This window comes from Triticum urartu, chromosome 3 (genome assembly GCF_003073215.2).
Source record: "Triticum urartu cultivar G1812 chromosome 3, Tu2.1, whole genome shotgun sequence".
Taxonomy (NCBI): Eukaryota; Viridiplantae; Streptophyta; class Magnoliopsida; order Poales; family Poaceae; genus Triticum; species Triticum urartu.
In genome coordinates, this window is record NC_053024.1 from 645,339,885 (window position 1) to 645,352,796 (window position 12,912).

A 12,912-nucleotide genomic window follows, 5' to 3' on the forward strand; every position below is an offset into this window, starting at 1 on the left:
GAAGATTCAAATATTGTTCGTAGATAATCTTGATCATAAAGCCACAATTCATCGGTCTCAACAAACACACCGCAAAAAGAAGATTACATCGAATAGATCTCCACAAGAGAGGGGGAGAACATTGTATTGTTATCCAAAAAGAGAGAAGAAGCCATCTAGCTAATAATTATGGACCAGAAGGTCTGAGGTAAACTAATCACACTTCATCGGAGAGGCTATAGTGTTGATGTAGAAGCCCTCCATGATGGATGCCCCTTCCAGCGGAGCTCCGGAACTGTCACGACCGGTTTTCCAATAAAATATTTATTGAGAAACCAATCTTTTGAGTCCGGTATGAGAAAAATTCTCCTTACCGGTATACAAATTCTTGATACAATAAGCCAGTAGCATAAAATATATTACAGGGTCGAGCCACGGCAGCTCAACCAAATTATTACAAGCACACCAATAATTATACATAATGGCGGACATGACACAGTGGTGTGGAGGCATACTACTGACTCGAGGATAGGGCGGTGGTGGAAAAACACAGCGGGGAGTGGGATACATGACTCTAAAACTGGCATCTCATCGAGCGTCGAGGTGAGGCTCGATGAATTTATTTGGTAGCGGAAGCAGATATAATACAGTGACCAAATCCAGGGTCGCACGAGACTGACTGGGATTCCTCCAGGCGTCGGACTCGCTATCGAACTCTTCATCCATGAGATCGCCTTCGTCAGCATCTGGCCAAATCAACAAGCCAGTGAGTACTTTGAGAGTACTCGCAAGACAGTTCGGACGTAAGATATAACAAATGCATGCATGAATGCGTCACGATTAATTCACCAATGTATATTCAAAAATTAGCATAACGAAGTAAGTAAAAAGGGAAACGGCGGTAGTCCGCCTGAAATCCCAACAAAACATAAATGAAAAACCGATCGGGTGTCTGAAGCGACGCCTCGAAAGGTGAAAAAATAAATAGAAGGAAATGATGCCACGGTCGGACGTCTGAGCGACATCGCAGAAAGGGCTTTTAAAAGAAATGCCACAGTCGGACGTCTGAGCGACATCACATAAAGGGCTTGAAAAGAAATGCCACAGTCGGACGTCTGAGCGACATCACAGAAAGGGCTTTAAAAGAAATGCCACAGTCGGACGTCTGAGCGACATCACAGAAAGGGCTTTATAAGAAATGCCACAGTCGGACGTCTGAGCGACATCACAGAAATGGCTTTAAAGAAATGCCATAGTCGGACGTCTGAGCGACATCATAGAAAGGGCTTTAAAGAAATGCCACAGTCGGACGTCTGAGCGACATCACAGAAAGGGCTTTTATTCACAAGTAAATAATACTCATAATCAACATTCAATTCATGAAAATAAACGGGTTAGTCCATCCACAGGAATAATCATTTAACCGGAATTAGCACTCATACGATTCACCGGAGTTTCTGTCATCAAAACTGGCACTTGTCAGTATAAGATAATGTTGAACTTGGACATGGAATAGATGATTCAAGGAATATATGACTCTGCAGAGGTTGTACAAAAATTTCCCATAGCCAACGGATTTCCGTAGTCACGAAGGACTAGTTCCGTTTACGGTATTTCGGAAGAAAACACAGCTAACCAGTACACACCCATCCTACCTCTCGATGCTAGGAATCACCCTAGACATCGTCCAAGAAAAACTTTTGAGACGGGGAGATCACAATCTCGAATAGCATGGGATCAAATTTATATACGCGCGCTCTAAGGGGTGCCCCCCTCTCGGTCCCAACCGGAAACACCCATGCCCCCTGACCGGATGACTGGCTTTAATCCAGGGCCATGGAACCATCATCCCGGCCTCTCCTTTTTGGTGTGTACCAGGAAAGCGGTTTGCAACTTACTAAGCCGTATTCCTTGCGGAAAACATGTGGTAGTACAGGGAAGGAAATGGGAGGAACTGGACTGATACAGTTTGATACTGTAGTCATATGGCCTGGCATAAGACTGGCATGCTACAACACTGCCATCTTACCCATCCTCATGCCAACACATGGCCATTCATACTCACATTCATCCACGTATGGATCATCGAATTCACTTACCTCATCAATGCATGGAAATAACTTCATCGATATGCTCTTCAACATGCCATGAGACTAACTAAAATGCAAAACATGCCAAGACACTCATCATATCAAAAGTTCAAACATGCTTGCCTGGTTCGGAGTAGTCGGAGCCTAGCTCGGTGAAGTTTGCGGTCCCGTCACCTCCTTCGGTATCTACGGTATAAAGAAAATATATGCGCTATCGTAAATACCACGAGGTGCACAAAAAGTATTCCAAATTTTTTTTAAATAAATATGATAAAAAACAAGACAAAAATCTGAAGAGAACAGAAAAAGAATCAATCCAAAATATTATTCTGTTTAAAAGTTATAAAGGTTTTTGTCCAGGGACTCATCTGTAATGAAACAGAAAGTTCCCAGGGGCTAGCTTATAAAAACAGAAGACGTTCCAGTATTGAATACGCCAGCCCAGAGGGGAAAATGCATTTTTCCCGAAGGCGCTACCAGAAAACGTTTCACATAGAGATGACAGAGAGGCTGACGGTGGGGTCCCACTCGTCAGGTTTAAACTTTCAAATGGGGGGGACGAAGCTCGTCGGCGTCCGAGAGCCGCGGTGGTCGCCGGCGGCGATCCACGGCGAGGCAGGGGGATCGGAGGGTACCTCCGTGTTCAGTGCACCCTTCCGCGTCGGTTGGTGGTGGTGGTGGTCGCCGGCGAGTACCACGTCGGCGGCGAGCCTTGCTCCGGCGGACGGCGGCTCGGGTGATTGAGGGGCTCGTCGGAGAGAGCTGCAGTAATCAAATTGAGGAGGGGGTTAGGCTCCTGGTAGCTAGAGGGAGTAACTGACGGGGTTAGGGCGCCGGAGACGGCCTCACCGGAGCGAATCGTGGTGGAGGCCGAGGCGGATCGGGGCGGCCGGAGTTGGGGGAGGAGACCTCCTCGAGGTCCTCCTGGTGGCCTGGCGGGGCGTTGGTGAGGTGTAGAGATGATGCGTGCATGAGGGTGAGCTCGGGGGCCCTTTATATAGGCGGTCCGAGGCGGTGGCCGTGAGCTCCGGTGACGATTACGGCGGCGCAGGGCTTGGTCGGGGTAATTAGGACGTTGTGCGTCATCGTGGAGGTCCACGGTTCCGTTCTGGTGCTAATCGAGCTGGAGTTTGGTGCTTTGGGGGTGAGTTCGACAGAACGGGGCGACGCGGGCCCGTCGGCGGCAGGGAGCGCGTCCCGTGCTTGCCGGCCACGGTGGCGGTGCCACGGGCGTGCGCTGGCACGCATGAGGCCACGCGGAGAGCAGAGGGGCGATAGGCGGCGCGGAACGGCGTTGAGCCGCCGTTCTTGTCCCCTGTCGGCTGTAACGGGGTTTCGGCCGCCGCAAGACACGCCGGCGCGGGCGGCCAGGGGCGCCACCGACACCGGGAAGATGCCAAGCGCGCGTGCAGGGGTGCTGGCCAGGGAGTAGAGGCCGCGCGCAACGCGCCAAGCGCACTGTCGACGCGTGAGTGAAGCTGACGGACGAAAAACAACACTGAAATCTGAATTTACTGAATTTGCAAAGGAACAGTGGAGCTCAGGTGTTCGACAGAATGTTTTTGGCCTCTGTGGATTTTTCCTTGAGCTGATTTTTGGTGGAGTGGCTACTCATTGCTCCAGTAGGCTGCCTGAATTTTGGTGGAATTTTTGGAGAAGTGTAGATATGAATTTCACCAAATTTGGCAAATCTGGTCCAAACTTGCAGAGACTGAATTTTGAAAATTTTGAAAAGGGGAGGAGTGGATCAAGATGGTTCTGGGTTGTGGGTTCAAAGAACTATCCAGGACAGTTGGTTTGAGGTAAAAACTCAAAAGCAAAAGGGTACTTGCTTTGAAAATCACTCAGGCTCCAAATAATTTTCAGAAATGATTTGAGGGGAAAAATAATTAGAATAAAATCCAAAACTTGCTTGGATGAGTTGGGACAGAGATCTTAGGTTGATTTCAAGGAGGAGGGGAGGTTTTGGAGGGGTTTTATCACATGGGCAAAAAATACCAAGTCATGGGTGGTTAACAAGATATGAAAATCCCAAATTTTCATAGAGTTTCTTTTTTAAAAGAAAAAGATTAAAACTCCCAAAATAATTTGAGGGGAAACCAACAGAGAAGAAATTTCAAAAGATCAAACACCATAGTTTTGAAGAAAAATAAAATCCTTGCCAAAGCAAAGGAAGTTTCTAAGATGAAGGATTTCTGGAAAAGAAATTTTTAAATGCCCTCAAAAAGAATTCAACAAAGTTTTTGATGAAAACAAGTTAAAATTTTTGGGAGTGTCACAGGAACAGGCCCCAAGATGGGATCTCGTGGATACAAGAAGTTACGGCGGTGGAATTACGGTTTTGGCTCCGTATCTGATCGTTTGGGGGTACGTAGGTATATATAGGAGGAAGGAGTACGTCGGTGGAGCAACAGGGGGCCCACGAGGGTGGAGGGCGCCCCTTGGGGGGGGGAGGGGTAGGCGCGCCCCCTACCTCATGGCCTCCTCCTTTGTTTCATGACGTAGGCTCCAAGTCTCCTGGATCATGTTCGACGAGAAAATCACGTTCCCGAAGGTTTCATTCCGTTTGGACTCCGTTTGATATTCCTTTTCTTCGAAACCATAAAATAGGCAAAAAAACAGCAATTCTGGGCTGGGCCTCCAGTTAATAGGTTAGTCCCAAAGAAAATATAAAAGTGGATAATAAAGCCCAATAATGTCCAAAACAGTAGATAATATAGCATGGAGCAATCAAAAATTATAGATACGTTGGAGACGTATCAAGCATCCCCAAGCTTAATTCCTACCCGTCCTCGAGAAGGTGAATGATAAAAACAGAATTTTTGATGTGGAATGCTAATTCGCAGATTTTCAATGTAATTCTTCTTAATTCTGGCATGAATATTCAGATCCGAAAGATTCAAGATAAAAGTTCATATTGACATAAAAACAATAATACTTCAAGCATACTAACTAAGCAATTATGTCTTCTCAAAATAACATGGCCAAAGAAAGTTCATCCCTACAAAATCATATAGTTTAGTCATGCTCCATTTTCGTCACACAAGAATGCTCTCATCATGCAGAACCCCGATGAAGAGCCAAGCAATTGTTTCATACTTTAGTAATCTCAAACCTATAAACTTTCACGCAATATATGAGCGCGAGCCATGGACATAGCACTATGGGTGAAATAGAATATGATGATGGGGGTTATGTTGAGAAGACAAAAAAAGAGAAAGTCTCACATCAACGAGGCTAATCAATGGGCTATGGAGATGCCCATCGATTGATGTTAATGCAAGGAGTAGGGATTGCCATGCAACGGATGCACTAGAGCTATAAATGTATGAAAGCTCAACAAAAGAAACTAAGTGGGTGTGCATCCAACTTGCTTGCTCACGATGACCTAGGGCACTTGAGGAGGCCCATTGTTGGAATATACAAGCCAAGTTCTATAATGAAAATTCCCACTTGTATATGGAAGTGACAAAACAAAAGACTCTCTATCATGAAGATTATGGTGCTACTTTGAAGCACAAGTGTGGAAAAGGATAGTAGCATTGTCCCTTCTCTTTTTTCTCTCATTTTTTGGGCCTTCTACTTTTTTTATGGCCTTCATATTTTTTTATTTCCTCACTTGGGACAATGCTCTAGAAAATGATGATCATCACACTTTGATCAAATTCGCAACTACTCAACTAGCAGGACTTTGATATTATTACCTCCATATCTCAAAACAATCATAAAGCATCAAACTTCTCTTAGTATTCAAAACACTCATAAGATTTTTTTACTAATCTTGAATACCTAGCATATTAGGATTATTTAAGAAAATTACCATGCTATTTAAGACGCTCAACATAATCTAAGTGAAGTATGAGAGATCAATAGTTTCTATAAAACAAATCCACCACCATGCTCTAAAAGATATAAGTGAAGTACTAGAGCAAACTATATATCTCAAAAAATATAAGTGAAGCACATAGTGTATTCTAACAAATTCCAAATCATGTATGGATCTCTTAAAAGGTGTGTACAGAAAGGATTATTGTGGTAAACTAAAAAGCAAAGACTCAAATAATACAAGACGCTCCAAACAAAACAGATATCATGTGGTGAATAAAAATATAGCTCCAAGTAAAGTTACCGATAGAAGTAGACGAAATAGGGGATGCCTTCCGGGGCATCCCCAAGCTTTGGCTTTTAGGTGTCCTTAGATTATATTGAGGGTGACATGGTCATCCGCAAGATTAGGCTCTTGCCACTCCTTGTTCCATAATCCATCAAATCTTTACCCAAAACATGAAAACTTCACAACACAACACTTAAAGTAGAAAATCTCGTGAGCTCCGTTAGCGAAAGAAAACAAAAGACCACTTCAAGATAATGTAATAAACTCATTCTTTATTTATATTGGTGTTAAACCCACTGTATTCCAACTTCTCTATGGTTTATAAACTATTTTACTAGCCATAGATTCATCAAAATAAGCAAACAACACACGAAAAACAGAATCTTTCAAAAACAGAACAGTCTGTAGTAATCTGTAGCTAGCGCAAGATCTGGAAACCCAAAAATTCTAAAATAAATTTTTGGACGTGATAAATTTATCTATTAATCATGTGCAAAAATACTTAACTAAATATCACTTTCCAAATAAAAATGGCAGCAGTTCTCGTGAGCGCTAAAGTTTCTGTTTTTTTACAGCAAGATATCAAGACTTTCCTCAAGTCTTCCCAACGGTTCTACTTGGCACAAACACTAATTAAACACAAAAAACACAACCAAAACAGAGGCTAGATAAATTATTTATTACTACACAGTGGCAAAAAGGAAGGAATAAAAATAAAATTGGGTTGCCTCCCAACAAGCGCTATCGTTTAACGCCCCTAGCTAGGCATAAAAAGCAAGGATAGATCTAGGTATTGCCATCTTTGGTAGGTAATTTTTCAATGAGGTATCTACCATCCTTAGGAATTTCTCTCTTTTTAGTTATTAACAAACTTTTAGGCACAAGATCGAAAAATTCATTTGTAACAAATGGTTCCTTAATGATAGCAACAAGATTGGGATGAATACTTATAAATTTTAGATCCGCAGTTTCTTTACTAGAGGATTCACCCTTATTTTTAGGAACATACATAAGCTTGGAAATTTTAGTAGGAAGACTTGGAGTATTCTTTACGGAAGAAAAAGTGGTTCCCAAGTTGGTAATGATATCTTCAAGTTTATCGATCCTAGTGGAATCATGATTTATTTTCTCATTGACTATGGGTTCCTTCTCTTTAATATTTTTCAAAGTGACTCCTACTTTAGATACATATTGAGAGATTCAGTTGTGGATATTTTTATCCAAATTTTGAATTAACTCTACGGTAGCAACCTTATTTTCAATAGTTTCGAGCCTTTGCATTACATGCTCCAAAGTTAATGCAGTTCCCTTAACCAAAAGAGGTGGTGAGCCAAATAAATCTATCATAGCTTTATAAGAATCAAAAGTGTGGCTACCCAAGAAATTCCCTCTGGTAATGGTATCAAGGACATATCGGTACCAAGGAGCAACGCGTACATAAAAATTGCAAAGATGAACGGAAGTAGATTGCTTCCTGGTAGATCTATTTTGAGCATTGCAAATTCTATACCAAGCGTCTTTTAGATTTTCTCCCTCCCTTTGCATAAAATTTAGAACTTCATTTTCGGGAGACAACGGAGAAGATAAGGGACTAGCCATAACGACAAGCAAGCAATCCAACACACAAGCAAACAAAAAGCAAGCGGGCAAAAAGAGGCAGATAGAGAAAGAGAGGGAGGATAGAGAGAGAGGGCGAATAAAATGGCAAGGGTGAAGTGGGCGAGAGGAAAACGAGAGGCAAATGGAAAATAATGTAATGCAGGAGATAAGGGTTGTGATGGGTACTTGGTATGTTGACTTTTGCGTAGACTCCCCGGCAACGGCGCCAGAAATGGCTCGTTGTCGGGAGTCAAATCTTGACTTGCGCCAACCTCCCCGGCAACGGCGCCAGAAATTCTTCTTGCTACCTCTTGAGCACTGCGTTGGATTTCCTTGAAGAGGAAAGGATGATGCAACAAAGTAGCGTAAGTATTTCCTCAGTTTTTGAGAACCAAGGTATCAATCTAGTAGGAGGTTGCACGCGCGTCCCTAGTACCTGCACAAAACAAATAACTCCTCGCAACCAACCCGGTAAGGGGTTGTCAATCCCTTCACGGTCACTTACGAGAGTGAGATCTGATAGATATGATAAGATAATATTTTTGGTATTTTTGTGATAAAGATGCAAAGTAAAATAAAGGCAAAGTAAAAAGCAAAGCAAATAACTAAGTATTGGAAGATTAATATGATGAAGATAGACCCGGGGGCCATAGGTTTCACTAGTGGCTTCTCTCAAGAGCATAAGTATTTTACGGTGGGTGAACGAATTACTGTTGAGCAATTGACAGAATTGAGCATAGTTATGAGAATATCTAGGTATGATCATGTATATAGGCATCACGTCCAAGACAAGTAGACTGACTCCTGCCTGCATCTACTACTATTACTCCACTCATCGACCGCTATCCAGCATGCATCTAGAGTATTAAGTTCGCGAAAATAGAGTAATGCCTTAAGCAAGATGACATGATGTAGTGGGATAAATTCATGCAATATGATAAAAACCCCATCTTGTTATCCTCGATGGGAACAATACAATACGTGCCTTGCTGCCCCTACTGTCACTGGGAAAGGACACCGCAAGATTGATCCCAAAGCCAAGCACTTCTCCCATTGCAAGAAAGATCAATCTAGTAGGCCAAACCAAACTGATAATTTGAAGAGACTTGCAAAGATAACCAATCATACAACAAAGAATTCAGAGAAGATTCAAATATTGTTCATAGATAATCTTGATCATAAACCCACAATTCATCGGTCTCAACAAACACATCGCAAAAAGAAGATTACATCGAATAGATCTCCACAAGAGAGGGGGAGAACATTGTATTGAGATCCAAAAAGAGAGAAGAAGCCATCTAGCTAATAACTATGGACCCGAAGGTCTGAGGTAAACTACTCACACTTCATCAGAGAGGCTATGGTGTTGATGTAGAAGCCCTCCATGATGGATGCCCCCTCCGATGGAGCTCTGGAACAGGCCCCAAGATGGGATCTCGTGGATACAGGAAGTTACGGCGGTGGAATTAGGGTTTTGTCTTCGTATCTGATCGTTTCGGGGTACGTAGGTATATATAGGAGGAAGGAGTACGTCGGTAGAGCAACGGGGGGCCCACGAGGGTGGAGGGCGCGCCTGGGCAGGCGCGCCCCCTACCTCGTGGCCTCCTCCTTTGTTTCTTGACGTAGGGTCCAAGTATCCTGGATCATGTTTGGCGAGAAAATCACGTTCTCGAAGGTTTCATTCCGTTTGGACTCCGTTTGATATTCCTTTTCTTCGAAACCCTAAAACAGGCAAAAAAACAATTCTGGGCTGGGCCTCCGGTTAATAGGTTAGTCCCAAAAATAATATAGAAGTGGATAATAAAGCCCAATAATGTCCAAAACAGTAGATAATATAGCATGGAGCAATAAAAAATTATAGATACGTTGGAGACGTATCAAGTAGCAGCAGATAGAGAGCCGCAAGCGGAAGTATGGACTGGGGAAGTACAACTCTGGAGCCTAGCTGAAGCCCCGCTATTCCCCGTACTCGGGAGGACACACTCATCATACCCATGGAGGACATAACCATGGAGGCCATTCTCACAACGAAGGAATTCACATAGCCATAGTGGCCCTAAGAATGGGGATGGGAATGGAGGAACCAATAGTCAGAGCCGTTCCAACTCCACGACACCCGCAAAGAAAGATCTGAGTCACATTACCTGTTTCAAGTGCGAGAAGACCAGACACTACGCCACTGAATGTCCTGAGGCAAAGAATGGTAATGGCAATGGAAGCTCAGGACAGAATCCCAATCCCTTCATGAGAGGTCAAGTGAATCACATTTATGTGGAGGAAATTGACGAGTAGCCTAACGCAGTTGTTGGTAAGTTTTTGATTAATTCATTTACAACCCTTGTTCTTTTTGACACTGGTGCATCACATTCATTCATATCAAGGGGATTTCTGGACAAGTTTAAGTTGCCAACCGTAGTCCTTAAGTCACCTATGTTAGTGAGCTCACCAGGAGTGGAGTATATGGCTAGCCGGGGATGTTTTCAGTTGCCATTGACCATAGGTAGGCATGTTTTCCCCACAAACCTCATTATCCTGGAATCACAAGGATTGGATGTTATACTAGGCATGGATTGGATATCCAAGTACGAAGGAAACATCGATTGTGCTAGTAAGTCGATTCTTCTCACCACCCCAGAGGGAAAACGGTTCAAGTATGTGTCTAGGCATGCGCCAATGAGGACTCAAGTAAATTCCCTTTTGGTAGTTGTTTAGGAGGAAGTTCCAGTTGTGAAGGAATATCCCGATGTATTCCTGGTAGAACTACCAGGCATGGCCCCAGACCGAGATTGAGTTGTTGCCAGGCACCGGACCAATATCCAAGAGACCGTATCGGATGCCCGTGAATGATCTGGAGGAAATTAAGAAGCAGATTAAGGAATTATTGGAGAAAGGTTATATTTGACCAAGTTCATCACCTTGGGGGAGCCCAGTGCTTCTAGTTGAGAAGAAGGATGGATCCTTGAGAATGGTTTTTGGTTATCATGCGTTGAATGAGGTGACGATGAAGAACTAATATCCTCTACCGATGATCAACGATTTGTTTGACCAGCTGCAGGGAGCTAGAGTTTTCTCCAAGATCAATCTTCGATCAGGATATCACTAGCTGAAGATCCGAGAACAGGATATACCTAAGACAGCTTTTACCACAAGGTATGGGCTGTATGAGTACACGGTCATGCCATTTGGTTTGAGTAACGCCCCTGCCTATTTTATGAGTATGATGAACAAGGTATTCATGGAGTTCTTGGATAAGTTTGTCATGGTGTTCATTGATGATATATTGATTTACTCGAAGAATGAAGAAGAACATAAGGAACATTTGTGCTTGGTTCTCGAGAAGCTCAGGGAACATCAGCTATATGCCAAGTTCACCAAATGTGAGTTTTGGTTGAAGGAAGTCGAATTTCTCAGACACGTTATATCAGGAGAAGGTATAGTAGTAGACCCTTCCAAGGCTGAAGCCGTCACTGAATGGATGGCACCCACCTTAGTTGGAGAGATACGCGGTTTTCTTAGACTCGCAGGATATTATCAGAGGTTTATTGAGAATTTCTCCAAGATCTCGAAGCCCGTGACAAAGTTATTGAAGAAGGACACCAAGTTTAATTGGACCGAGGATTGTGAGGCCAGTTTTCAGGAGTTGAAGAAACATTTGGTTACGGCCCCAATGCTAATTCTTCCGAATATACACAAGGATTTCCAAGTATATTGCAACGCTTCTCGTCAGGGACATGGAGGTGTTCTTATGCAAGAAGGAAGAGTTGTTTCATATACTTCACGACAACTTCGACCTCATAAGTTGAATTATGCCATGCATGATTTTGAGTTAGCAGTCGTAGTGCATGCTCTCAAGACCTGGAGGCATTTTCTTATTGGAAATCGTAGTGATATTTACACAGATCATAAGAGTTTGAAATACATCTTCATGCAGAAGGAGTTGAACCTTAGGCAGAGGAGATGGTTGGAGCTCATAAAGGATTATGACATGAGACTACATTATCATCTAGGAAAGGCCAACGTCGTGGTAGATGCTTTGAGCCGCAAGAGTTATGTTAACACTCTCATAACCGAAGGATTACCTCAGGAGTTAGCCGATGATCTCCAAGAATTTCGCTTAGAGATAGTTCCGAGAGGTTTTGTTGTGGCATTGGAAATTCAGTGCAATTTGTTGGAAAGGATCCGAGAAGCCCAAAAGACGGACAAGGAAATTGCAAAGATAAAAGAAAGGACGAGTAACGGAAAGGCTAAAGGTTTTCGTGAGGATGAGCACGAAACTTTATGGTTTTAGGATCGCATCTATGTGCCCGATGACCCAGAGATCTGGAAGTTAATACTTCAGGAGGCTCTTGATTTGCCTTACTCGATCCACCGAGGCAACACCAAGATGTATCTGGACTTGAAGGAAAGTTTCTGGTGGACAAGTATAAGGAAGGATATTGTCGAGTATGTAGCAGTATGCGACGTATGTCAGAGAGTTAAGGCAGAGCATCAGAAACCAGCATGATTACATTAGCCTTTGCCAATACCTGAATGGAAATGGGATAAGCTTGGCATTGATTTCATCACCGGATTGCCCAGGACTCACTCAGGGCTTTGGTTGGGGCCTAGCCAGTCCATTAGTCCCGGTTCAGTCACGAACCGGGACCCATGGGGGCATACGTCCCGGTTTGTGAGCCCAGGGGGCGGCCGGGGCCTCGTGGGCATTGGTCCCGGTTCGTCTGGACCCATTTGTCCCGGTTCCTGGCACGAACCGGGACCAATGGGCCTCGCTCCTGGCATGAACCGGAAGGGGGAGCTTTAGTCCCGGTTCCAGCCACGAACCGGGACAAATGAGTTGCCTATATATACCCCCTCACCGCAGCAGAGCACTCCACAGTGTTCTGTTTTTTCTGGACGGCAAGGGGAGGGCGTTTGGGTGCTCTAGCTCACCTCCTATGCACATGAGGTGTTCGATGAAATGCTCGAGCCATGCTAGTTAAGTTTTCTCCTCTCGAAGCTCGACCTCCAAGCTCCATTTTCCCCGAGATTTGCATAGGTTTAGCGGTCTGTCACGTCCCGTCCCCGTCTTCACCGCTGTCGATTGCCTGCGCTGATCTCGTCGCCGGCACCACCGTGGTGAGCCTCTTGTTC